General features: G+C 42.3%; 1 long non-coding RNA gene across 2 annotated transcripts in view; it reads left to right on the top strand.

The window, feature by feature from the left end:
- LOC116940538 (uncharacterized) overlaps positions 1-27,155 on the top strand; it is a 46,202-nt gene that overhangs the window by 11,789 nt on the left and 7,258 nt on the right. The window contains exon 1 of one of the 2 annotated variants that reach the window (XR_004402557.2): positions 1,496-7,531. The exons of the other annotated variant lie outside the window; for it this stretch is intronic. This is a non-coding gene — a long non-coding RNA (uncharacterized LOC116940538). Of the gene's footprint in view, positions 1-1,495; positions 7,532-27,155 lie in introns of those variants that run through there. 2 annotated transcript variants of the gene reach the window in all.

Raw genomic sequence — 27,155 nt, 5'->3', positions numbered from 1 at the left:
GCCAAATGGTCACATGCGGCCTGTGCAGCTTTCCATGAGAACTCGTCTGCTGGGAGACCAGTACTGGTGCAGCATAATCATCATCTGCGACTGAAAAACCAGAGGTGGACTCAATGTCCTCCTTAACCTGCCCCGGCTTGGTTATTTATTTATTTATTACAGGTCACCAAGATACACTCCTGCCCTAATACAGTAGTTTATCTGAAATGGAGGGATCATTGATTTTGCTTTACATTTACTCCTACTTTGTATAACAATATATTTAGTGCTCAATTAATTGGCTAAATCAATATACAATACATTTATATTTGCAAGATATGTCAGATATGTTATGCTTTCAACCATGTTTCAAATTCATTGCCAGTTTTTACCATTACTGGCAAACAAATATTTTGTTTTAAATATGTATCACAAAACAATGCTGATGCTTTCATACCCAAGCAGCAAGCACATCTGCTTATTCGGCTTATATAAAACAATGTAATAAACTCTGCTCATTACATAAAATATGTCCGGTACTTTGAAAGTAGTTGTAATATGTGAACCATATCTGTTGACATTTACACACATTTCAAACAAACCCTTTGTGCAATGTGGTGGCCACATGGCATACATTACGCAGGGAATGATGGAAGGAGTCGTTCCTTACTGCTGTGTGTGTGCTCACCTCTTCTCGTGGTGTATTTTTATATTGCCTTGGGTATATAGTAAATCAAACATCATCTTTTTTTAATCCCGTAAAAAAATTACATTGTTGTATAGCTTATACTCCATATTACTGTACACGCTCGCCATTACACGGAAAATAAGACTTGTGCGAACCTTTATTTCAGTGTTAACATTTAATCTGAAGTCGCCTGGGACACTGCTACTAAGCAATACCCGAGCACAGGCGCCAAGTGGAACAGCACGTGACATTACACAATGAGGGGCTGCTGGCGGTAACAAAAAGGTCACAACTCTCCTGGGATATCAAGGTAAAGAAAGGGTAGAGTGCACTTGGGTTTAGATGCGCATAGGTCAGCGTGCACGTAGTGAATGCATTAATTATAATTGCGCGGTACACGGATTGTGTGTTGGCTTTGCTCGTACACGTAGCAAAGCCAGGTGCACACTTGATATGGGTCTCTGAGATATGACCGTTACATGAATGCAGACACGGCTCTGACATAATGCATCTGAGGCTCCTCGATGGGTGCTTTAACAGCTTAGCCCGCAAGAGGCTTCTGATTGGCTCTGATAGGAAAACGGGAGAATTGTGTCAGAGTCAGAATATTGATTTATCTTGGAGAAATCCGATGAGCTGTGAAGCTCTTTTCCGCAGATGTCCAGTGTCACTCTCAACGTCTGTCACACTGATGGATGGAAGTGCTCATAGAGAGTACGAAATACCCCAGCCCTGAGCAACGCATTACCCTTAAATAAAATGTAACAAAGCGTGATTAACTTTTTCCTGAAGCTGACACATCCACGCTTCGTACAACTCCGTACATCCCTGAAGTCATCAAGCCAAATGGAAACATTTAACGTTGGAAATACTGCATCGATTAATAAAAAAACATTATTTATTTCACTCAGCTCGCTGCCCACTACGAATTAGAGTTGTGAGTAATGTTATGCTTGGGTCAAATTCTCAATATATTAAAAAATCTGGTCACGTTTCACTAAGTAAAAGCTTTTCTTTGTACTGGATTGTAGCGTCAATCTGCCTGCTAAGAAAATTGATAACATTATTTCGCATAATATACAGTAATGTCTAAGTTAATAAAACATTCACATTTTCTTTAATGACCTCGTATCGCATAATGTACAATTAAATAAAGAAGGATATTTTGAGTTCACTCCAAACATTTTTGCCGAATGAAAAGGATGACTTTTCAATAATTTAGCAATTGTAGATTTATAAAAATTTATACTTCAAAATTTGCAAAATTAAAATAAACCTAATACATACAGTGCATCATACTTGTAGATTCATGTCTAGTTTAAAACAAATGCAGTAGACATTTATTTTGACCAGAAAATGTAAATTAATGTATCATCGTTCCTGGACCAAATGTTTTTTTGCATCATTTTGGTTCAGAGAGATTGATTAAGACGAGATTAAAACAATGACTACTAGATCGGATAATCCGTCAATTTAGTTAATAATTTATCATGGGTAAATGTATGTATTAATAAAAAACATCAACGGTTTTTTTAATCAAATGGCCCATAGCCCAGATACTTATAAACTTTGTATCAAGCCTAGAGTTTTTGATTGCCATGGATTTACATAATACTTTGTGTATGTTTGTGGGTTTGCATGTGAATACTAGCTTTACTCAATCCATACTGCCAGCTTATGGACAGAAACAGCCATATACCCGTCATGAGTGAGATAAATAAATAATGCCCACGCCATTGCTCTGTTTCTCGCTTAAACAAATTCTGTGTAAAGTTGATTTATGAACTGGTCTGAAAGACGTGTGCTTCGATTGACATACAATCGTTAAACAAAAATCCATAGTTTTGTAAATATGTACAGCAATGAGAGGCCTTCATTCAGGGGTTGGATTGACAAAGGGCTGTAAAGTTATTTTGGTATTACACTTTTATTCATGGATTATTTTAGTCAGCGGTGCGACTTTAGGAACACGTTCATAATTGGGACGTGTATTTTCCAACTGCTTAGCACTACGGTACATAATAAATATGTTTTTTTTCTCGCCAAGTTGACATACCCACATTTAGCAAAAATAATGCATTGCAAGTCGATTTAATGTGTTGCGGTTTTAGAGCATAAGTGCAAAACACATCCCACACAATCAGCTATTCTGGCATGAAACAATACATGGGATTGCCTCAAGATACAAAGTGATAATGGTCTTGTCCCCCCCCCCCCCCCCTGCTCATTTCGCTCCTGTGCCATTTTCATCGACTTTGCTCTAGCGTAGCGTGGAAGTCATTTCACAAGACCACACCGATAAACTGCTGTTATGGCAACGGCGGTTCTGAAACATTAGCCACGAACATAAAACCTCACGACCTTGAAGGAGCAGCTCGCCAAACTGTGTTTTTTTTTTAAACCGAGATTCAAATATAATCATTAATGGGGGGGGGAGAGAGACACTCATATTTTGGTTAATTTAATTTTAATTTCGTCCGTAATGCTTCCCTATTTTACAAATTACACTGCAGAATAAAATTAGATGTTATCAAGAGCGGAAGGGAAGACGGATGTCGAATATCTTCCCCGTTGTGCACACTAATTGGCATCTTTTTTGCAAATCTTCCAGCTACTGATGTGGACAATTCCGGTCACTGCAGGGCCATGTGAAGGGCACGTCTTAGTGGTCCCAACATACCAGATTTGAATACCAAACAACGTTAGAGAGCCAAAGAGGCTTGTTGAGAAGGGAGCTTTAATTAATGTGTTCGCGTATGTGTCTTTGTATATGGGTGGGGAGCGGTAGTGTAGTGGTTAGCACGCTGCGCTCAGAACCCAGGAACCCGAAGTTCGATTCCCGTTCACGGCCAACACCAGTGACGATTGTCTGAACTGGTGCTGGGCCTCCCCTAGGTCGACTCAGCCTCAAATGAGTACCGGTGTGGTGTGTAAACGTCAGCACTGGGGAGAGAACGGACGTGGTTCTGGCCACCCACCCCACCGTGTGCCTTGATGATCTTCATATGTGCTCGCTAACAGCACTTGCCCCAAAATTCGGTCGAGGCTAACAGGGGCGATCTTTTTTCTTTGTATATAGGCTACTATATACAGTTTAACACGTAGGCTTTCGCGACCAATATCATCCATAAAAGATAAGTAATACAAGTTTATGGAACATTGGTTACCACAACATTGACGCTACCGCAGTCTGTTGGTGTGTATTGTAATAACATGAATTGCTTAGCAGCAGCCAATCAGGGTTGACATAATTGAACGCTATTACAACACACTATCTCCCTTCTCGTCAAGCACACGTGGCACGTATCAGTGGCTAACCCAACCTTGGTTAGGTTGGTGAGATTTATTCAATTTAATAATTTGTGTACCTCGGAAAATCCTCGCTGAATCTTGTGAATTTTTCAGGAGGGTTCTTCTTGGCATGTTTTGGCAGATTTAAATTTCTAGCATTTTTTTATGTGCAGGAGGAAACCGTAATCCCTGAAGAAACCCCACACAAGAGAGGAGAACACACCCACATATTTTACGTGTTATTGTATTATGCACTCCAGTTTATACAATGTTATTTGAAGCCTTTTACGTGGTTAAAGGTGATGTGTGCTGCCTATGAGAGGTGCTTTGCTCAATCGTTGTACTGTATCATTGCTTATTAATTGCGTTGGTGCTTCAAAACGTGTTTTTTACTTGCGTGGCACGCGATATCAAGGAGTAAATTATGATGACCAATAGCTTCCTAAAGGTCGCTCGCTGGGTGTCTCATCCCAATAACCTGTGTGTAACCCACCAACCCCTTACTCCAAAGTGCTCGTTACAAATGCGCACCACCTAATGGCGGTTTTTTTGTTTGCTTATTAATTTTAAATTGAACCTTAGCTGGAGCCTGATCTTGTTTACATCACTCTGTGTTTCGTTTATGCTCATTCAACCTCCCCCCCCCCCATGTTTTTAGCCTCATGTCACCCCTTATTAAGTCTGCTCTTGTTCAGCATACGTCGATATAATGTTGAGAAGTTTGAACAAATTGTGCATAATTCATGCGACTGGTTACCATGGCCTACAAGTGGCAGTTTGAAACAACGAGAGGCCCGTGGAGGGCGGAGAGACATTGTGGGCCACAAGCGCCGCACGGGATCCCAAAGCAGAGTCCAGGTTGAGGACAAGGAGTGCGATGAATTCGATTTTGTTACGTAGATATTTACAGCTGTGTCGTATTGCCTCCGTGGTGTGTTTTATGATGTTACATTGGAGAACTGTGAATACAGTTTTGGTTTATGGCCGAATGTGTAGATTGTATTCCTTCAAGCCCAAGCAACATGCTAGCACATACTGCAACTTATAAGTCATCCAGGGTTTACAGCATTGAAAATTCATGCAAAAAAATTAGATATTAAAAAAAAATGTATGCATAATACATTCATGACAGGCACCATCGAACGGTTGATTCAATTGAATAGTTCTGAGCGATTCTGCTAGTTGTTCTGAATTGTCATGGTATTGGTTTTCGATATTAACTTTCAGGGTAAGATATGTTCAACTGAATTGACATAACTGAGATAGAAAAAAAGTCTCATGAATGCGTGTGAACTGACAAGAGTCAGTTTGACACTCGAACAGAAGCCACGTGCGTTCGGTATCTATCCATCGACCGGTGGCACGGAGGTCTTGTAAGGACACCGCTCACGGAAGCAAAATCAGTTCTCACTCTACAGTCGACAGGTAATCGCCGTTTAATGCACGGTAACGGACCACAAGTGACAACGTTTAAAACTAACATTATTGCAATAGGTAGTTTATTCAATAAAGCACTCTACAATTGTAGTTTGTTCTCCTTCCCCCGCACGGTTGGCTACGTACGGTGTGAAATAAGCTCAATATACATTTTGCTTCATGACACTTTGGAAAACGGTTGTGGTCATATTTTTCGATTTAAAGTATTTGTGACTACATGACTGATCATGTTTCAGGTAATTTGCTGTGCCAAGTCAACAGGTACAGTCCGTGGCGAAAGAAGTTAAACATGCGTACGTACGTACGTACATGCGTGCCTGTATCGATTGAATGCACAATTATTTTAGGCGTTAAATATTTGAGCTAATGTTTGAAAACTTACGCACAATTAACATACGGCTCTATTTTTATTTCATATTTGACGCAGCGAACGTGTATACGTGTGACGCCATCTCTATGTGATGTGTGAAGTAAATTGTGAGATTTTCATGATAAATCGAAAGGAAATATGCACTTTGCGCAGAGGGAGGCTGATTCATCTGGGCCAAACTGCTGCAAGGAAACATTTATCATAAGGATAACCGTAACAGTATACTGTACTATACAGCTTGAATGAGGCGGTAATAACGTGTGCAGCATATTCTGATATAGCTGATAAAATATGTATTACATTACTCAAATGCCCTTCTGTATGCTATGTTGAATATTTCCCTCACTCCAAAGCTGCGTTATATGGCACGCTGTTCGTATATCGGTGGAAAGAAGGATTCTCAATGTCTGTTCATAACTCATTGATAGGAAAGTGACACCCTGCAGTGATGAACAAATACTGCGATTTGCACGAGGAACTGAAGAAAGTGCTCATTTGTTAATGACAAAAAAAGTTCAGGCAGCTTCCACCAGAATTGTTATTTCTTTTTTCAATTTGTAAACAGAAGCTTATAATCATGGCGTTTTTACAACATTCTGTACAGTGGAAAAAAACTACACGTGAAATTAAGCATACTAAGATGTGTTAGTTCATCGAATAAAAAGTATTATTATGCTCACAATACTTATTATGCAAAGTATATAACGTATGTTACTTTGGATATCAAAAATGGAGAAACACTACAAATGGTATGAAAAATGTAAATACAAATGAGACAAACATTTTATTATTGAATTGTAACTGAATCGTGACAATTCCTTGAATCACTGGAGGGGTGAATTTATTACGTGTGCAGTGACATAGAATCGGTCACTTAGAAGCAGAGCGCTGGTTGCTGGCAAGGAAGGGGATCTGCAGCGACAGCAGCCCTGAGTGACAGCAGGCCACGTGATAGACCAGAGAGAGGGATGTAGGGGGAAATGTCACAGAAGGGGCACATCGAGAACCCGCTGGTAGGTTCCAGAAGGGGGCGTGGCCGGGGCGGAGCCAGGCCACGCCCCCCAGTATAAGAGGGGCCCCGGGAGGGGACCTCGGGGCTGTCGTTTGGAGTGGGGTCCCGTCGTGCTGCTGCTGGAGTCTTCACCGTCGTCTCTGTCTTCACCATCTCGGCGTCGCCAATCAGGCAGTCTGCCAGCTGTCCTGACTATGAACCGTAGTCGCTAAAGTGTGAACTGTTAGGCCGTGTTAATAAACACAGTGCCTCCTACTCTTAGTGTCTCTGAGTCAATCACTACACGTGTCAAATGAATACACTCTCATTCTATTCCTCTCTCAAATATCTAATCGAGTACTTGAAGTGATTGTTTAACGTGAGTGTTCCGCACACATGCGTTTTTAGGTACTGGAGGTCATTTAGTAAAACAGCCGGCACGAATAAAAATGAGAAGAGTGCCTTCTGGTTAGTGAACGGGTTTACATCACTGCCAATGTGCAACGGACGCCAGAAAACTGTGTGTAGAACTCGGGCAATTGGGTATGTGGCGATTGCCTAAACAGCCGCAGAAAAATATTGACAGTGGCCATCATGGGTGATTGATCGAAATGAGTTTTGCAGCAAAATAAATAAACAATGGGAACATATTTCAGCAGATGCGCACGCTCGCAGGCATATGGATTTTTCGGCCATTACAATTGGCACTCGACACAACCCACGGTGCGATTGCATTGGGCCTTCCCGCTGCGGCCCACAGGCGATTTGCGCCAAGGTAATTATTCCCTCGCCGGACGGAAGCGAAAGAGATTTGTACGCGATGGCGACCCACGCTCCCCCGACATTCACATTGATTCCAATTCGTCTCTTGAACACGCTGTTCTGTTCCCAGGGCAAAGCCACGGCGGGTGAGCGCGTGAGTGTTGGGGCCGTTTCCATCTCGGCTGTGTCCTCGCGCTGTTGGCAAGGTCAATTAAATTAAGTGTTTGTGCATTAAGCTAAAAAGGTTAGGAGGTTGATGCATGCGTGGACGAGCAGATGAGTGCATTTGGTTTGTGTGCCGTGCGTACGTATGTATCGTCAGCCATCGTGCCACTTTACTCTTTGTTTATATTTCTGTGTGTTGATATCCACGGTTGCTGAGAAATTACCGTGGCTCTAAACTGCGCGTACCGTGTGTACGTACGGCCCTTTTGTCAACCGTGCCTCACACTGGAATTGCATGTAAGAGATAGGTGCATATTACATCGTCTCCCCCATTTAGAAACATGGAGGATTAGTAGCCTTGGATGGAAATTCCTTTCAATTAAGCATTCCATTATGTGGAATGTAGTCCACTTTAATCTGGATGATAGTGGGGTTTTAATGTTGCAGAGCGCACGCCGTTTTGTCTCCAACAATGCATTTGTTTAATCTCTCCCGTTCAGTATTTCATTGTAAACTCCGTTTTCAGGTGTTCTTACCATGTTATGTATACTCATGGCCAACAAAGCGTCTTGGTGTACCATCGAGGTTGTCTCTCTTCTAGAAGAGCTATAACGATTGACTGCCACTATACGGAATTTAATCCAGTGGTAAGTATGCTGCATTTTACAAAACAAACTAAAACACCACTCTTACTGCGACATCGTTTCATATGCACAAAATACCATAACCCGCTTGCTATGGTTGGCCCATGGTACACACTACTGTGTACTCTTGGGTTCTTTCAGTAATTCACGTAGGTAGAAATAAAACAAAATAAATCACGACGTTTCGATAGCAACACAAGACTGACATTAACTTGGCTAATTTTTTCATTAACTTTTACATGCTTCTCTCATCAAAATACATATGCTAATCCTACGTACATGCTAATCTGAGCTCTTATGCGCTACGGAAGCTCATTAACTTTGTACTATAATCCAACATGCTAATCTAAGTTCATTTCCTTTAACATGCCACGCTATTTATTACCTTTACACTATAATACCCCATTAACACTACTCCGGCTTCCTTTGCTCTCAAAAACGTATATAAACTCTTGCTGGTTAACAGCTTCTCTTCACAAGGCAGCAGACATCGCGGCTGTCGCGATTTTCACCTGAAGACGATGGCTTGTGTTGTTATCGAAACGTGATTTATTTTGTTTTGTGTCTACCTACGTGACTTACCGAAAGAACCAAAGAGTATGGATTCCTGCAGTCACGAAAGCTTCAAATCAACACGGCAGTGTTTCAAAGGGCTTATCTGGAAGAATGCCTTCGACAGTTGCTCGTTGAGTTATCGCTCATTGAAGCGTACACTTCCATGGATATATACAGTGTATGTACAGCGCTTTAATCAACTCATTGCTGGATGGGAGCCACCCCACGCCGTGCGGGCCTTGATGGGTTTGCGGCTCGTGGGAGTCATTTTGCCATCCTTCATCTCGCTGGCCGGTGGAGTTTTGTGAACACGATAGACGTCCGAGCATAATGTAGTACAACAGTGGATTTGGCTACACTGCTTCTGCCTACAAGGCAACACTGGAGGGATATTCTACTGCGCGTGCTTTATGCGTGTTGATGGCCCATACAAGCACTATATTTTTTTAAAAAAATGCTTTATTCGTAGTAAAAAAAAACGACGAGCGAAAGACAAACAGTTGCAAATAGAAAAGGAAGTAAAAAAAGGTGTGCAGGTGAGGTTGGAAACCCAAGAGAGATTATGTATATACATCGTATATGCAAAACTAATTGATTTATAAATCAAACAAAGCATAATTATTACAATTAAACATGTTGCACTACAGCACTATCCAGGCTCAACCTTCTTAGCTTCTGAATACAGAATGACCAACGCATGCAAGAACGTGCTTTATCTCGTCGGATTCTGAAAGAAAATGGCAATGTCACTTAGTTATTTTCCTTCCCCTCGAGACTGGATGAGGCAATGGACCATCATAGTGTGAGCCGTTGGAAGGCGTTTCCATCTCTGTGGTGTAGAAAGCCAGCAGGACATATCACGGGCAAGAAGAAGGAAGAACAACGCATAACTGCTGCCCAAAAAATGAAAACTGAGACTACAGTGTGAATGTGTCGTGTAGTTATTCTTGGTTCTTTCGGTAAAGTCACGTAGAAGGGAAACAATAAAATAATAAATATGTAAAAAAATATTTTGTTTTAGAACAAAGAATATGAATCCCTGCAGTCACGAAAGCTTTAAATCAAAATTTCGTGTTGTTGTTATCAGAAGACTTACATATTTCTCAGGACAGCCACTTCGCAAAGAGGGCGATCCTGGTAAGACCAGGGACAGGTGGCAACCGTATCTGTTGGTATTCTTCATCAGCTTATCCGGTGTCGGAGCACTCGAGGTCTGAAGTGGAAATCTGTGCCCCGAACAGGATTTTCTCAGCTCAGGCTTTCGGATATGCGTTTGTGCTCGATTAACTCTGAAGAAAGAAAAAAACGCATCCTGCAAAAAAACCCCAACTAATTGTGTCAGCTGCCTGTACTCTTTACTTGTCAGTTCCCGAGACGAGTACCTTGAGTTACATGTGGCCCATATAAGCGTTGTCCTAGGCTTTCGAAATTTGTTAGGAAATGCTCCTGCAACTTTAGTTTGATATTTTTTATGGTAACATTAATAACTGTTTTACATTTTGATTTAAAGCTTTCGTGACTGTAATTCATATTCTTAGTTTTTTCGGTAAAGTCACGTTGAAGAGAAACAACAAAATAATAAAATATATATAAAACAATAAAAAAAATTCTCACGACGTTTCGACCATAACTCAAACGGTCATCTTCAGGTGTGTTGGTTTGCATAAATTTTCATGGAGAAATTTGAGACTGACGCCATCCAGACTGCCACTCTGCGCCCAACCTTATGGAAAAGGTACGTGGATGACACTTTTGTCATCTGGCCACATGGCCGGCCTGCTCTAGACCAATTCTTCGACCACATCAATTCCATACACCCAGCCATCAGATTTACCATGGAAGTCGAAATAGATGGCAAGATACCTTTTTTGGATGTCCTAATTAAAAAGAGACCTGATGGTTCAATGAGCCACTCTGTCTACAGGAAAGCTACCCATACGGATGCTTATCTGAAACCGGATTCCCACCACCATCCATCACAGAAGAATTCTCTCATCAAGACTCTGTATCATAGAGCCCAATGCATATCCGACCAGGAACACATAAGCAGTGAACTCAAGCACGTACACCAAGCTCTTAGGGCTAATGGTTACTCCGACTATACAATCCGCAAAGCTATCACTCAAACCATGAAGAAGAACCCTCTTGAGGAGCCTTTCAAAACCATCACTTTACCCTACATTGCTGGGATCACAAAAAAGATCTCCAAAATCTTGAATAAACACAAGATCCAGGTCCGTTTCAACACATTACATAAAATCCGTGATCTGGTTCCGTCTGTAAAAGATGTGATTCCGGACATACAATACCCTGGTGTCTACAAACTAAGTTGCCTCTGTGGTAGTAGTTACATTGGAGAAACCAAACGCCATGTCTCGGACCGCATTCGTGAACACAAAGCAGACCTTAAACACGGTAGGACCAACACCTCAGCCGTAGCAGATCATTGTTTTAATTCAGTAGGCTCACATGCCATTGACTTTTCCAAGACAGAGGTTTTTTGTAAGCCATCTGGCTTCCATGAGAGATTCGTTCATGAGGCTATCCACATATACAAGCACAGAGACAATTTCAACCGAGAAGATGGATTCTATCTTAGCAATCATTGGAAAGATTTGATAAACCATTTCAGTTCTTAATTGATTGTTCACGCTTACAGTGGCTTTCAGACAGCATACATTATAAAAAAATTAGTCTCCCCCCTCCTCTTTTCAAAATATAGATGGACTAGTCTTGGGCAAACTGCCAAATCGCTGCGCGTGACGCTAACGTTGTTTTAAATAAATAAATAAATGCGCCGTTTAAAAATAAATTTATGCAAACCAACACACCTGAAGATGACCGTTTGAGTTATGGTCGAAACGTCGTGAGAATTTTTTTTCTTGTTTTATATATATTTTATTATTTTGTTGTTTCTCTTCAACGTGACTTTACCGAAAAAACTAAGAATATAACTGTTTTACACATAGGCTTTCGCGACCAAAAAACCCCTATATTATGGATTAATAACTGTGTTTTGTACATTCACTTATTTTAGGGTGATTCTTGCATACAAATAATAAATTGATAGCCCTTGTTTGGACCATACTTAACCACGGTGGTCAGCGGAGGTCGAGGAAGTGAAGTTTAGTTATGGATAGGGAATCAAACTTTTATAGCCAAGTTCACAGTACAGTGTGCTAACCACTCCATCACTTTCACCCCTTTGTGTTATATAACAATATACACTGTCATATGTGGGGATGTTGTGGTGGCGAGATGTTAACTACCTCACCTGGTATACAGAAAGCCGTGGGTTCGATCCCGACCCTGACGCTTGCTATATATTTAGAGTTTGCATGGTCCCTCTTTGGTCACGTGGATTTTTCTCCGGGTCATCCGGGTTTCCCCTCCACATTTATAAATATGCGTTTCGAGTATTTGGCTGCTATGCATTTCCACGTGATAAGCCAATTCACTGAGCTATCATTTGTGGTCAGGCCGCTTCTGAAAAAGAGCTAAATAGCTCAGTGGGCATTACCCGGTAAAATAAAGAATATAATAGTTTAGTTATATTAAATATATTTGCACGTGCATATGTAAAAGAGTACACTCGACACATATAATACAAATAGAATGCTAACATTCGCACACATTTAGTTAAATGTGCTTATAACGAAAACATACAAACCCAAAGTGTTCAAATTTGAGCCACCAAGAAAGCATGGCGTGGATAATTATTGGTTTTAAATCATATGGCCATATCATCAAACATTTATACATTTCTGCATGTCTCACGCTAAGAAACAAATATATACACAATATGTATGAAAAAGTTATTTCGCACCGTACGTAGCCAACCGTGCAAATCCAATCTCCATCTCTGGAGTGTGACGCTAGCCTGAGTAGAAAGCTGATTCAGTCCACTTACAAGGTTATTAGTTGGTACATTTCATCATATAATACTTAAATGTTCAGCTTTTCATAAAAAACATGTATATCATATATGTATGCAGTAATAGCTAACACTCCATAGCATAACATTGATCACTTTTAGTAATTCATAGAAAAAAATCTATGAAACCCTCGATTAAACAAGTCCTAAATGCCACAGTTAATGTTGATAATTAAGTAGGCACTCGAGCGTAAACCATTGTTTCAGTCAATTCTCTGGCCGGTTCTCAAGCAGCTGAGATGCGCGTGAGAATTAAACAGACAGCACGTGCTCCTGATTAGTGTTTTCCTCTTGAAAAACAATTAGATTGCATGCGGTAATCTCAGTTTCCACGCTGTGGGCCCTGTGCTGAGCCGATAACTTGGCCTTCCGCTAATGCTCACCTAATCCCCACCAGATAAAAGCAAAGTAATCCTGGCCCACGGCTCAATATTTTATTTTAAACATTTGACGCCACGCTTGCACTGTATCCCATCAATCGACCACGATTATCGAGAGTTCTGGATGTTATACATAAGTCATGTTTATCACAGAGGCGAGGAAAGGCATTGTTTGTTAATTGGTTAAATAAGATCTGTTTTTTTTTGCATGCTTCTTTTATATTTGTACTTGTCCCTTAATCACGGTTTAGTACCGAGAGAGTAAATATTTGCGTTCACAATAATAAACGATAAATATGCAACATTAATATTGACATCAATTTATTTGAATAATTTACAACATTTCGTCAAACCATTAAATCCACGAAGGCTTCTCCGTGCAGTGCCGGTTATGGGGGGTGTTTGACCATCCTTCATAATGCTCGTCAGTGCGGGAATTTTTTAAGAGAGGCATAAAACCAAAACGGAAATGGAGGATAAAAATACAGCCATCTGAGATTCCAAGATTGAAGTAATCATTAAAACAAATCTGGAGGAAAAGAGCTTGAGTACAGGAAATTATTGAAAAACGGAATCAAGAAGGTTGCGAATTTGGTTTAATAAACAAATTAAGATAGATGTTGGAGAGACGACTGGAGCACGCATCCAAGTACAGTATATATGTGTACAAAGGACAATTATTACAAGTAAACCCGGATCCAAATGATTAAATAAACTGGTAAGTAAAAACAGGTTTCAGTACTTCGAAAAACTCAACTTGACAACAAAAATCAACATCGGTGCGACTAAAGAAAAGTAAGTTGGGTTGAGAAGGATGATGCACCGCTGCTAAGGATGAGAATTACTAAATGGACATACACTCCTTTGTATGTACGTTGAACGTCTTTCGCACCATACGTGGCCAACCGTGCTAATCGGAGGCGCGTGACTGGTGAGAATAGAGGGACCGCGTCCGACGATGGAGAATGAGCGATTAAATAATCTCACGCACTCAGACGAGATCGTTCGCTGCGTCGCAAGGCCACGAGAGATGGCAGTGACCTGTGGATGCCTTTATCCAGCAGTGAATAAAATCGTGGCTTGATGAAAGCCTCCACGCACCATTTCCATGCGATGCTGTAATCTGAATCCTGCAAAGCTCGAATTCATCTCAATCTTGCATGTGTAATCCTTCTGTAGCTGCTGCTGTGCCGTTCTGCGCAAATCCGTGCCTCCGGTACCCAGTGAAATGCAGATTTGCCCACTGGCTTCAAGCCCGCGTTGTCTCAGCGTGGGCACTTGAAATATAACATTGCGTTTTCCACATGACTGGAACACAAGGGTCAATGCGTAGGTTCCGGAAACTTTGAAAAAATAATAACACATGCAGCTACAAAGGTGCGTGTCAAAGAAGCACGCGCAATCAGCAGTGACGTTGCTGCCTGCTCAAAGTTGAATTATCAGCTCGAGGCATGGGTAGCTGGACGCAAGTTCAGGCTGAGTGTAAACCGGTCTCTTCACCTGCACTCAATTTGCCGGCCGAGTCTTTCCGACCACTACACTCGTGCCTTTTTGACAGGAGAAATGAACTTATGAATCATTTTGCGGGACCCTAGGGTCCCGCAAAAATCAGGTCAACAATTATTATTTTTCAGTCCGCCCACTCGTGATCCCGCAAGGACACCGGATGGACCCTGCCAGGGCTGCTGTTCATTCTTGCGGGCGGACCCTGTTCGCGTCAACAAGCGCCAGCAGGCGGCGGCGATCAACACGATGGGCGCCACCCCACCGGCCAAACGCAAGCTCCGGGGGGCGTCCACCGCAGTCGCGCGCGGCGACAACGCCCTCCGGTCAGCCGTCGATCCTCAGCTTCTTTGCCAAGGCGAGCCCGCCCCCCAGGCAGTTAATTTTACGTTTTTATGTAATTTTTCAACTTTTTACGAAACTTAGTGCCCCGAGTAGCTCTCGACGAGGCCAATCGATTGACCACTAGTTTTGTTGTCGGTAAGGCAACAAGACTCGTGTCGCTACGCGGTTTTTCCCACCCCGGGGCAGTGATGGGACCCCGGGGTCCCGCCAATTGCTTCAAATGCAGACACGAATGGTCGCAGTTGGGAGGCTCCCTAAAAATGCATTGCATTTTGATATTTTAAAATCCACTTCTTAGATCTCGAAGGATCACATGAAATCTTATCAGTCAGCTCTACAGCGGTGTAAATCTCTCTGATCGCACGGTGGTGCTGGAAAATCTAAATATCTTTACAATAATTTAAACTCCCTGATTTTCCTCCAGAACCCGGATTCTGCAACTATTCCATGGTTGTCTAAGCGTGAGGAACTTCTAGAAGGGAGCTCTGTTTTACAAGGTATTAAACTGACCACATTGGCAAATTAGGTAAATTTTAATTTGCTGTAAATACGATCGTCATCATGGTAAACGTAGTAAACATATAATAATAATTAGTAATGAATCATACAGTGCATACATTCTGAGAGGTTTAACATTCATACATAGACTGTGTACATATTTAACATGTATTTGTTTGTAAATGTAGTGAATTAATGAATGATAAATGCCTGAAAGCATTAATGAATTTACCATTAAATGCTTTATTGCTCTTAATTCAAGGGCACGCTGCTCACAAAGAGCTTGCTCAGGACAGATTGCTTTTTTTTCTGTTTGGGTTGTTGTGATATCTGGCTTAGACCGATAACACACATTTCAGCGTGTTTCTTAATTAGTTTTAGTCACTCCAAGGCATATTGTAATTAATCATGCAGGGGCTACGCATTAAGCTGCTGTTTTCCCTATCTTTAAAATAATCAGTGAGCATTTTAATGGATTTTTGTTTTGTTGTGTGAAAGGTCTTGGTACCGTAAATCATGAATATAAAATGTTATTTAAACAGTCAGATTGAAGATGTATGTCTTGCTTTTACTTAATGTACAAAACTATGGATCCCGTTCGTATTGACTTCATGGCACATTGCACGGATCGCTGCATGAATTTGCATGTGTAATGAATTTCAATCCGTGTAATGAAAATCTCCGAGAACCGTAGCATAGAAGTCTGGTCCATCATCATCCTCCTCTCTGCTACAAGTGAAATGAAAAGAGCGTGGGTTATGTTTGTAATCCATTTTGTCCACGGCTCCAACAGTGATAATCACTCGTTTTTCCTCAATATAAATTTTGTTTTATGGAAAACACGAGTTGTGGATATAACAAAAATTTCCTTACATTGCACCTGTCCAGATGATGGTGTCGTTTCAAACATATATTTGGATTATGTGTCGTAAGCCACATTGGGGTTCAATAAGCTTGTCAGTGAGCTTTACAATATCACAGAGTAATAGAAAAAAATATATTTGTACATTTTCCCAGTCCACCGGCTTTTCAGCATTATGCTTGTTTGATGATAATGAAGTCATGCCCTGCTCAGTAAGTCACAGCAAAAAATAATAATGGTGCACACAAGGTAAGTTTGGAAAGCTCGACAATGAAATAGTTTCTTTAAACAATGGCAGGTAACCTGTGCACTTTACTGCGCACTTGATTTAATACGTTGAATTTAAAAAAAAAGGAGAGAGTGGTCGTGTTAAGCGCAAATAAACGTGGCTCCTGCAGGGCTCCGGAAAAAAACCAGAGCCGGTGAATTCTGTTCTCGATGCGCCTCGTCTTTTGTGTGGTGCCAGGAATAAACACAAATGTACACCTAAATGGCAAAGAGGTTTTGCATCATTTACCACCGTGTCGGTCTTGTTTGAATATCACACAGTTCCCAACGGAGAGATGATTGTGTTTGTGTCCTCATGCACGCGTGCATGTGTAAATGCATGTCTGTGTCGTAACAGGGAAACAACGTTGTTGTTGTATTTCCAGTGCAACCATTTTGTCAATCCACTGCTGGATGAGGGCCTCCCCATACGATGCATGTTGTGGGGGTTATTTGAGAAAATGTCACCATGCTGAGCAGTGCAGGTTGGTGAGGGCATAGACCATAGATGTTGGAACGTAGTACAGCACAATAATGGATGTTGCTGTATTCCTCTGCTGGCAAAGCAGCCCCACAACAGCCGACAACACCTGTTCTATAGACGGTGGCTGCCCATCCAAGCAGCATCCAGGATTAGCACTGCTTTGCTTCCAAGATTTTGATGAGATCAGGTGCAATATTTGCTTACGGAGTTGTACAGGTTAAACATAAGCAACATTCAAAGCGACCCTAAAACGCGTGTAAATATGTGCAGCGAGCATATGGGGTCCTGGTGCGAAACTGTTGCTAACGACTGCGTCCGCGAAGCAGATTGTTAATGAAAAGGAAAGACTTCACACTGATTTTATGAAACCGGGCATCAATATTGGATGCGCGCGTGCTGGAGAGAGAGGAGTCGTGCTCGCTGCCCGTAGTCCTTAAGACATCCTCGGCCCAGCGTGACGCTCGCTCTTGCGAATCAAAGGTTTGGCCGCTCCCGAAGTGTGTGTTTTTGTTTTTCTCTCTCTCTCTCCAATATTAATTGCAGTCGTGCGCAGATGTACGATGCGGTGGCGTCTACAGTCACTCGAACGTCCGTGCAGGGAAGTCGTACACGTTCCCATACCAAGGGATTGAGCAGCATGCGAAGCTTTTCGAAGGGGACCTATTGAATCTGAATGGCACAAACGGGGCCTCTCCCATTCATTATTTCCGCCACTTTCGATGCGTGTTATATCGGTGTATTGCCTGATGATGCTGGATGTAATTACCAACGAAACGTCGTACTCAACAAAATTAAATGTTGTGGATTCACTCTTCAACACACCGATGGGCTAAAGTAGCGAACTATTTTGTCTTTTGTCAACGTGACACTTTTTTTTACTGATTGGCCGTGACGGGTGGTGGAGGGTTGCGACACATTTATAAATAACCCAAAAATCTTTATTAAGAATAATATTGGTCGCGAAAGCCTACGTGTTAAACAATTCATCATTGTTTGTGGGTAGATGCATGGGGGGATTGGTACATTTTACGCCCCTGCTAGTGAGTGTCTATTTCTTTGTGAATTACGAACAGTCCTTATTCACATGGTGTATTACAAATGATTGGAAAAAAGAATAATTTACAACTTTTTCTAAATCCACTGCTAAATGAAGGCTTTCTTACAACACGTATTCACGTTAATTACTTGACTATACTTCACCACACTAGTTAGGGTGTTATGGTTGTGTGTGTGTTTTTTAAAGATCTAATCCTGTGGCAATAAATTATTTAATTCATCCCAAAAGCTTCCATACAGTGCTAAACTTGTGCTATGTGAGATACTACAAATTAAACGGTATCTAAAAATCAATATTGTATCGCTAATTTTGTTATTTTCTTTAGTTGTAGCAATTTAAATAGCTATGTTATAAAATAAAATATTCAAATGATTTATTTCTCGTTTCAAAAATTCTGAGAACAATAAATATCAAGAATATGATTCTATATTCTAAGCTAACATTTATTTTCAGTAGGTTCCGATGCATTACCCATTATTTGTTAATGCTGCGGAAAATTTGAATCTTTAGGACACTGAATCTTTAGGACACTGCAAGATCCGTAAAAAAATGGGTATTTTATCAGATTTAATTAGGGGGCCACGTTTACATGCAGTGTTAACCCTGGCAAAGTGTCATCGGTCAAATCAACCATCCATTGCAATGTAAATATCCACTGCTGGCAATCTTATTTTGTTGATCTAACGCCTGTCTCCCCCTCGCGTCCAGTGGCATGCGATCTGTGGGGCAATGATAAGCCCATGACCCTTTTGCTTTCGCCCATCAGTGGAAGGTCATGAGCATAACGGGATTATTGCGTCGAGGCCTGTTGCTGAATTTATGGGGCGCTTGCAGAGTAAAAACGGTGGGTGTCAGAAATTGTCATAAAACGGCAACTGGCAGTGGGGTCAGAGCTTTATGTCACCTTTATTGGCCCGTGGACTGCAGGCATTTCTGTGATCTATGTTTAACCTCATTGTGTTTTGATGAACACAATGAAATATTCATGCACAGGCTGGGAGGCCATTTGGAACGATATAAGTGTACATTCCAGTAAAACATTGTACATTGCGCCGCGTATTGGGAAATGCATAAAACCTTATGGAAACATAGCATTTATGAATTGCCTTCCGATGTCAAATATTATGCTCCGTGTGTGTCCTTGTTTTGCTGAAATTCCATAGGAGAGAATTTTCTATGACTGATAAAAAAATACAATTTAGAGATTAAGGTCTTCCAATCAGTGATCCTAAAACTAAGATCCAGGTATAATAATAAGCCTTTGTCAGCTTAATTCTGGTTGTAGGTCTCCCGGTGCCATGTCAGTCTTATAGATTCGATCATACTTCACCAGGATCAGTTTGATGTCACTCGCCATTGATGTTAGCCATGGCTGGGAATTGAACTCGGGCCATCGGGTTCATATCGTAGTGTGCTAACCACTGCACCACCACTCCATTCTCTGTACTCTTTTTGTGATGTTGAAACTGCACATTTTGATGACACAGATCACCAGAATGTATATTGGTAGGCTCGAGTCTTATAAAGCCTGACCTGTCCCTATCCATCTCACTCCAGGGTGAGTCTGTAAGGAACCGGCTGCCATTTGTAATCCTCAGGAGAGGCCTGCAGGCTGTAGGCCCCTTGGTGCAATCTGCTAAAATAAGATGGTGGCTTTTGGGGATTTTGTGTCGGTTTAATCTTTATTAGCACCTTACACAACAATGTTAGTTGATCGGCAGATCATGCGTGGTGGGGTAAAGTGTGAACACTCCATACATCTTCCAAAGAAACGCCTGACCAGTGTGGAAAATTAGGTCAAGCACCCACCCCCATGACCTCCTGTCTGCGAGATTTAGACACTTAACGTGACCTTAAAGTGCACCTGGCCTGGCACAAGCACCGTGATGATGTCACCGCCATTTAGTAGCAAAATGACTGCTGTTGTTCATGTGTGTGTACAACTAATCTTTGGACTTTCCAAAAACAGGGACTGAAATGTAAAAAACAAATACCAGCATAATCGTAGTGGTGTTAGCTTTTATGCCATACAAGTTTCCCCATCCTTGTACTATAAGGTAGTGGGGACTGGAGATTTAAAACCACTGTGGTACTCAGCTAACTCATTCCGAACGTAGTTTTTCAGGGCAAAATGTAGAAGGCGTCAGAAAGTTGGCCACAGAATTCAAACCCTTTTGTCAAACCCAGCGCCAGTCGGGCAACCGTTTGACACGGCGCACACTGCAGGCTGATTGCTGGCAGTCGCATTTCATTATGCAGGACTGGTGCAGAATGCAGAGGCAATAAGCGACAACCTGAGCCCACTGCAGACACATCCAGGGTCGGTTTTGATAAGAAACTTTATCGTGCTCGCACTGCAGATGAGTCATGCATGCTGCACATAGGCTGTGACAAAGTCTTTACAAGCAGTTTGCTGGGCTCATTTAACTGCAGTTATTGTTGATCATAATTCTAACAACCTGTGTTTTTATGTTTGTTTTGTAGGGGTGGTAGTGATGCTGGTTTAGTTTTGGATTTTTATATGCTTTTAAAAAATTGGTGAGAAATCATGATGTCAACATATATGGAGGGTTTAATTAGCTCCGATTTGCCATTGAAAACACAGTGATTATTACGAACGATGGAAATGAGCAGCATACAATAATAATACCAATGTTAAACTAACAAGGCTGTAATGTTGGGTTCCACTTAAATTTGAGCAAGAAAAAAGTCAAGTGTACGACATGTTTAAATTAATAAAACAATTGTTGGAGGAAACAACTGGAAAAGACAGCAGACCAACATATTCTGGATTGCTTTGCTTATTGCAGGTAGAACACGGCAGCTCAAATACTGCCATTCATTTTTTTATGCTAGAAAACACTCAATTGATGGGAAATGTATGAATGCATGTTGATGGTGTACAGAGAGATTGCAGCAGTTAAACGTTTGGCTGCAGAATATCTTCGTGGCAGAAAGACACTTTGAGATGACCCCAGGTCAGGGTGGTCTGTGGTGAATGAGGAAAATTCCAAGGCTGTGCGAAACGTGGTTTTGGAATATTATCATGTCACTGTAGCTCGGTTAGTTAACACCTTGGACATGGTTGCATGCACATTGGGTCCCCAAGAATGTTGACATGCGACGTCAAACGCGAACGTCCGATAACTTCCCTCGACAATCTCACGAGGCAGACTGGCATACATTTACGGGGCAATTAATGTAACGATGGACATACCTTGATTCACCATTACGATCCCAAGTTCACATGCAAACCATGCAGTGAAAATATCCAACATCTCAAACAACCCATTAAATTCAATTGAGAGTGCTGCGCAGGTAATGTCTGCACTGAAACATGTGTCACATGTTGACTTCATGCCACACAAGGGGATGGTCAGCGATACATTATTGTGGAGACTTTCTCAGTTAATTGTATGAGTCAATCAATGGAAAGCGCCGTGGAGAGATGAGAGCCACGCCCTCGTTTCTGCATAAAAGTGTCTTGGCAAGGAATTCCATTTTCAGGAACTCCTTCATTCTGCCTCTTAAACGAAAATAAATATGTATTTACCAAGTAAGGTCCACTGAGCTATACAGTGTAGCTCTTTTTCAGAAGCGACCTGGCCACAAATGATAGTCCTATGAAATGGCTTATAATGTGGAAATTTATAGCAGCCAAATGCTCGAAATGCATGTTTCAAAATGTGGAGAGAGATTCTGGAGGACCCGGAGAAATATCCACGCGATCACGTGGAGAACGTGCAAACTCCAATTGAAAAGGCGTCAAGCTCGAACTCACGACCTCCTGTATACCAGGCGAGGTAGTTAACATTTTCTCCAGACGCAGCATGCAGTGGCTTTCACGTGCTTCCCAGACTGAAGGCGCATGTGTGTGGGAAGCATTTTGACGATGGTGAAGATGAAGAGTTAATGGCGGCTGTGCAGAGAAACAGGAAATGGGCTGGAAGGAAAGTTATTTCTGGAGAGTATCCAAAAGCTTCAGAAATTATGTGAAAAATGTATTGAGAAGGAGGGTTGACTTGACAAAATAATGTTGTTCCTATTGGTGTGTGTTGTACGTTGAAATGGGTTGGCCTCAAACACTTTTGAATCATGAATGTGAACCAAATTAATCAAATTTAAAAGTAAATTAGTATCAATCAATGCACTTATATAATATGAATAAAGCAGCAATGGCTCATCCTGGCCAAAATTTTGCTCAGCAATACATATCGTGTAGGTGAAAAATTAGCGGGGGTTTTCATTTCAATGCGTTGTTACCACTGTGATGTCTTAAGCAACATTCCCCCGCTTTAAGGATACATATTAAGGATACATGTTTGCACGTATAGAACACTTAAATGCCTAATTAAATCAAAGCACCTGACATCACATCTCGTCTCAATCGCTCCAGTGCCCTGCTGTAGCCTCGACAAGAGTACCCCCAGCGGCAGCTGTCCCTGTGAAACACAAGATTTACACATCACTGGCCGGCAAATAAGAATAATTATTATGCCAGTTGGGGCAATGTTGCTATGTGGTTTCCCCAAAATAAGTTCAGTAATTACACGTAACTTATCAATTTTGGCAAACTTACACCATGGTGACGGAATGCATGGCCTACGTTATTTTTGTAACGTCACGGGATCTTTAACGTCCTCTCTGAAGCAGACGACGCGACGCATTCATGGTTAAAACACAGTATTAACCAGGGCGGCCACTGGCCCACGAACCTCCAACCTCTGCAACGAGTGGCAAACGCTCTACCGCTCGGCCACGAACCGCGCTGGACGGTGACGTGGCTGCTGATGCCTGCGTGCCGAAGTGTGCATTTTGGCACGCACTGTGGAAACCCGGCACTGTGGAAACCTGGCACTGTGGAAACCTGGCACTGTGGAAACCCGGCACTGTGGAAACCTGGCACTGTGGAAACCTGGCACTGTGGAAACCCAGCACTGTGGAAACCTAGCACTGTGTAAACCTGGCACTGTGTAAACCTGGCACTGTGTAAACCTGGCACTGTGGAAACCCGGCACTGTGGAAACCCGGCACTGTGGAAACCTGGCACTGTGGAAACCTGGCATTGTGGAAACCTAGCACTGTGGAAACCTAGCACTGTGGAAACCTGGCACTGTGGAAACCTGGCACTGTGGAAACCTGGCACTGTGTAAACCTGGCACTGTGGAAACCTGGCACTGTGGAAACCTGGCACTGTGGAAACCTAGCACTGTGGAAACCTAGCACTGTGGAAACCTGGCACTGTGGAAACCTGGCACTGTGGAAACCTGGCACTGTGGAAACCTGGCACTGTGGAAACCTGGCACTGTGTAAACCTGGCACTGTGGAAACCTGGCACTGTGGAAACCTGGCACTGTGGAAACCTAGCACTGTGGAAACCTGGCACTGTGGAAACCTGGCACTGTGGAAACCTAGCACTGTGGAAACCTGGCACTGTGGAAACCTAGCACTGTGGAAACCCAGCACTGTGGAAACCTGGCACTGTGGAAACCTGGCACTGTGGAAACCTGGCACTGTGGAAACCTGGCACTGTGGAAACCTGGCACTGTGGAAACCTGGCACTGTGGAAACCTAGCACTGTGGAAACCTGGCACTGTGTAAACCTGGCACTGTGGAAACCTGGCACTGTGGAAACCCAGCACTGTGGAAACCCAGCACTGTGGAAACCCAGCACTGTGGAAACCTGGCACTGTGGAAACCTAGCACTGTGGATGCCTAGCACTGTGTAAACCTGGCACTGTGGAAACCTGGCACTGTGGAAACCTGGCACTGTGGAAACCTGGCACTGTGGAAACCTGGCACTGTGGAAACCTAGCACTGTGGATGCCTAGCACTGTGTAAACCTGGCACTGTGGAAACCCGGCACTGTGGAAACCTGGCACTGTGGAAACCTGGCACTGTGGAAACCTGGCACTGTGGAAACCTAGCACTGTGGAAACCTAGCACTGTGGAAACCTAGCACTGTGGAAACCTGGCATTGTGGAAACCTGGCACTGTGGAAACCTGGCACTGTGGAAACCTGGCACTGTGGAAACCTGGCACTGTGGAAACCCAGCACTGTGTAAACCTAGCACTGTGGAAACCTGGCACTGTGGAAACCTAGCACTGTGGAAACCTGGCATTGTGGAAACCTGGTACTGTGGAAACCTGGCACTGTGGAAACCTGGCACTGTGGAAACCTAGCACTGTGGAAACCTAGCACTGTGGAAACCTAGCACTGTGGAAACCTAGCACTGTGGAAACCTGGCACTGTGGAAACCTGGCACTGTGGAAACCTGGCACTGTGGAAACCTAGCACTGTGGAAACCTAGCACTGTGGAAACCCGGCACTGTGTAAACCTGGCACTGTGGAAACCCAGCACTGTGGAAACCTAGCACTGTGGAAACCTGGCACTGTGGAAACTTGGCACTGTGGAAACCTGGCACTGTGGAAACCTGGCACTGTGGAAACCCAGCACTGTGGATGCCTAGCACTGTGGAAACCTGGCACTGTGGAAACCTGGCACTGTGTAAACCTGGCACTGTGGAAACCCAGCACTGTGGAAACCTAGCACTGTGGAAACCTAGCACTGTGGAAACTTGGCACTGTGGAAACCTAGCACTGTGGAAACCTGGCACTGTGGAAACCTGGCACTGTGGAAACCTGGCATTGTGGAAACCTGGCACTGTGGAAACCTAGCACTGTGTAAACCTGGCACTGTGGAAACCTAGCACTGTGGAAACCCAGCACTGTGGAAACCTGGCACTGTGTAAACCTGGCACACGGAGCAGCATCGTTCGCAATGCCCCCCGGTCTTGTGCAGACAAGTCCTAATGTGATGAACGTGCCTCGCCATGCCATTAGCCTGCGCATTTGTTATCTGATGGATTTTCTGTAACATACAAAAAAACATTACACCACAGTCGCCCCTCACCCACCACCACCACTACCACCTTGGCAACCCCCATCCAGCACCCATTCCCGGCACGGTGATACCATAACTAATGATGAAGAGTCGTCTCGTTACCATTGACTGGCTGCCAAAGATTGCTAAAGTGCCTGACCAGGCAAGCACAGCGCCACGGAGTGATTTATTTGGCTTTTAAGACAATGGCATGAAATTATATATTTTTTTCTATCTCCCATTTTACATCAAATGCAGGTGTCAAATGCAAGCGAGATAATGTCAAGGAGCTTATTTGGATGTGGATTTATAGGAAAGGTTCTGCTCACTTAACGCAAAACAATCCCACGTTTGGTTATTGTGGGATGTAGGCGATGTCACTATTTTGCCACAGAGCTTGAGATGTTATCTCTTAACTGCCATTTTCCATGAAAGGGTGTGGGAGCACCTGTCAGCAATTTACAGGGGCGCCTTCCAATTTTCTGATGCGTCATCCGAAATAAAATACAATCTTTACGAACAACGCGTGAAGTGCAATCGTCACAGCATTTTCAATCTGAAAGTTTCGTAAAAGTACTATGGACAACCGTGTTCTAAAAAAATAATTACGCACAAATATATGACAGCCATTTGTAAATCCACATCTGGATGAAGTTCTCCCTTTTCGTTATCAGTTTTGACGGTTGCTTGATCATACTTCACTAATTGTGGCAGTACGAATTGTTAAAACAAGGTAGTCATGCCTGGTTCAGATATCACTCAACACTGATGTTAGCTGTGACCAAGATTTAAAGGGTGGTCATCGGGTTCATAGCGCAGTGCGCAAACCACTTCGTGTGGCTCTAAAATAATAGAAATTACCACGTACAATGCAATGAAAAATGTATAAAGTAATAATGCTTAGAATTATAAACTGACGTTTAACAAAACATTAAAAGGCCAAGTTTATATTCCCACTGCTACTGTCGCATCAATAACTTCAACGCGTAAATACGTATGGGTGGAAAGGTACCGTAGCACAGTGGTTAGCTCACTGCACTCTAAACAAGGCTACTTCGATTCAATTCCTGGTCACAGCTAATGTCAGTGGCAAATCATATCTGAACCGACCTGGGGCCCCCATCTCACCTTCACCAACCTACTTTGACTCGCGTGGTGTATTATGGTCCCTCATCCCCCGTGACTGAAAGTCATGGGGAAAAAAACAACATCAGGCGATTTGTTGAAAAGATGACCTTAATATCATACGTAGAATTACATTTCTTAAATGCATGCTGGGTTAAAATATTGATTACTGACATGTGTTATGGCTGCATTAATTAAAACTTCTGATTTTTTTTTTAAATAACGGCGTGCTTTAGTGAAGTGTAGCGGTTTAACAATGCAATTGATTCATTCGCACCTGTACGAATTTATGTATTTCATTCCTATATATGCAGTGTGTAATTAAACTAGATTCGAAGCTTTCGTGACTGCAGGAATTACTTTTTGGTTATTTCGGTAAATTCACGTAGAAATAAATTAAATTAAATAATAATAGAATACGACGTTTCGATTGCAACACAAGCAACCATCATCAGGTACAAATGAATGAGAAAACAAACACAGTAAACTTGGAAATATAATGCAATACAACACAGAGAGTCGGCCAACACAAGTCAACACCCCAACTGGTTGATTAACGTTCTTCCAAAGATTGCTAAATTTGAGAGAGAGACAAAACATAGACATGGTTGCTTGTGTTGCAATCGAAACGTCGTATTCTATTATTTAATTTAATTTATTTCTACATGAATTTACCGAAAGAACCAAAGAGTGTGTAATTAAATTTTGATTTAAAGCTTTCGTGACTGCAGTAATTCATATTCTTAGTTTTTTCGGTAAAGTCACGTTGAAGAGAAACAACAAAATAAAAAAAACTAAGATTATAGTGTGTAATTAGTTCACTCGACCCCTGCATTCACTATGTTCACTAACATTTTTAAAGGAAAATATTTTTTTTATTGAATTATAACCTCGAATCATTTACACCCCTGGTAAAGTGTTCCCCAAAACTCAT

This window comes from Petromyzon marinus, chromosome 9 (genome assembly GCF_048934315.1).
Source record: "Petromyzon marinus isolate PM22_M1 ecotype Great Lakes invasive population chromosome 9, UKy_Petmar_22M1.pri1.0, whole genome shotgun sequence".
Taxonomy (NCBI): Eukaryota; Metazoa; Chordata; class Hyperoartia; order Petromyzontiformes; family Petromyzontidae; genus Petromyzon; species Petromyzon marinus.
Note: the sequence above shows the minus strand (reverse complement) of the source record. Positions and strands in the feature narration are given on the sequence as shown.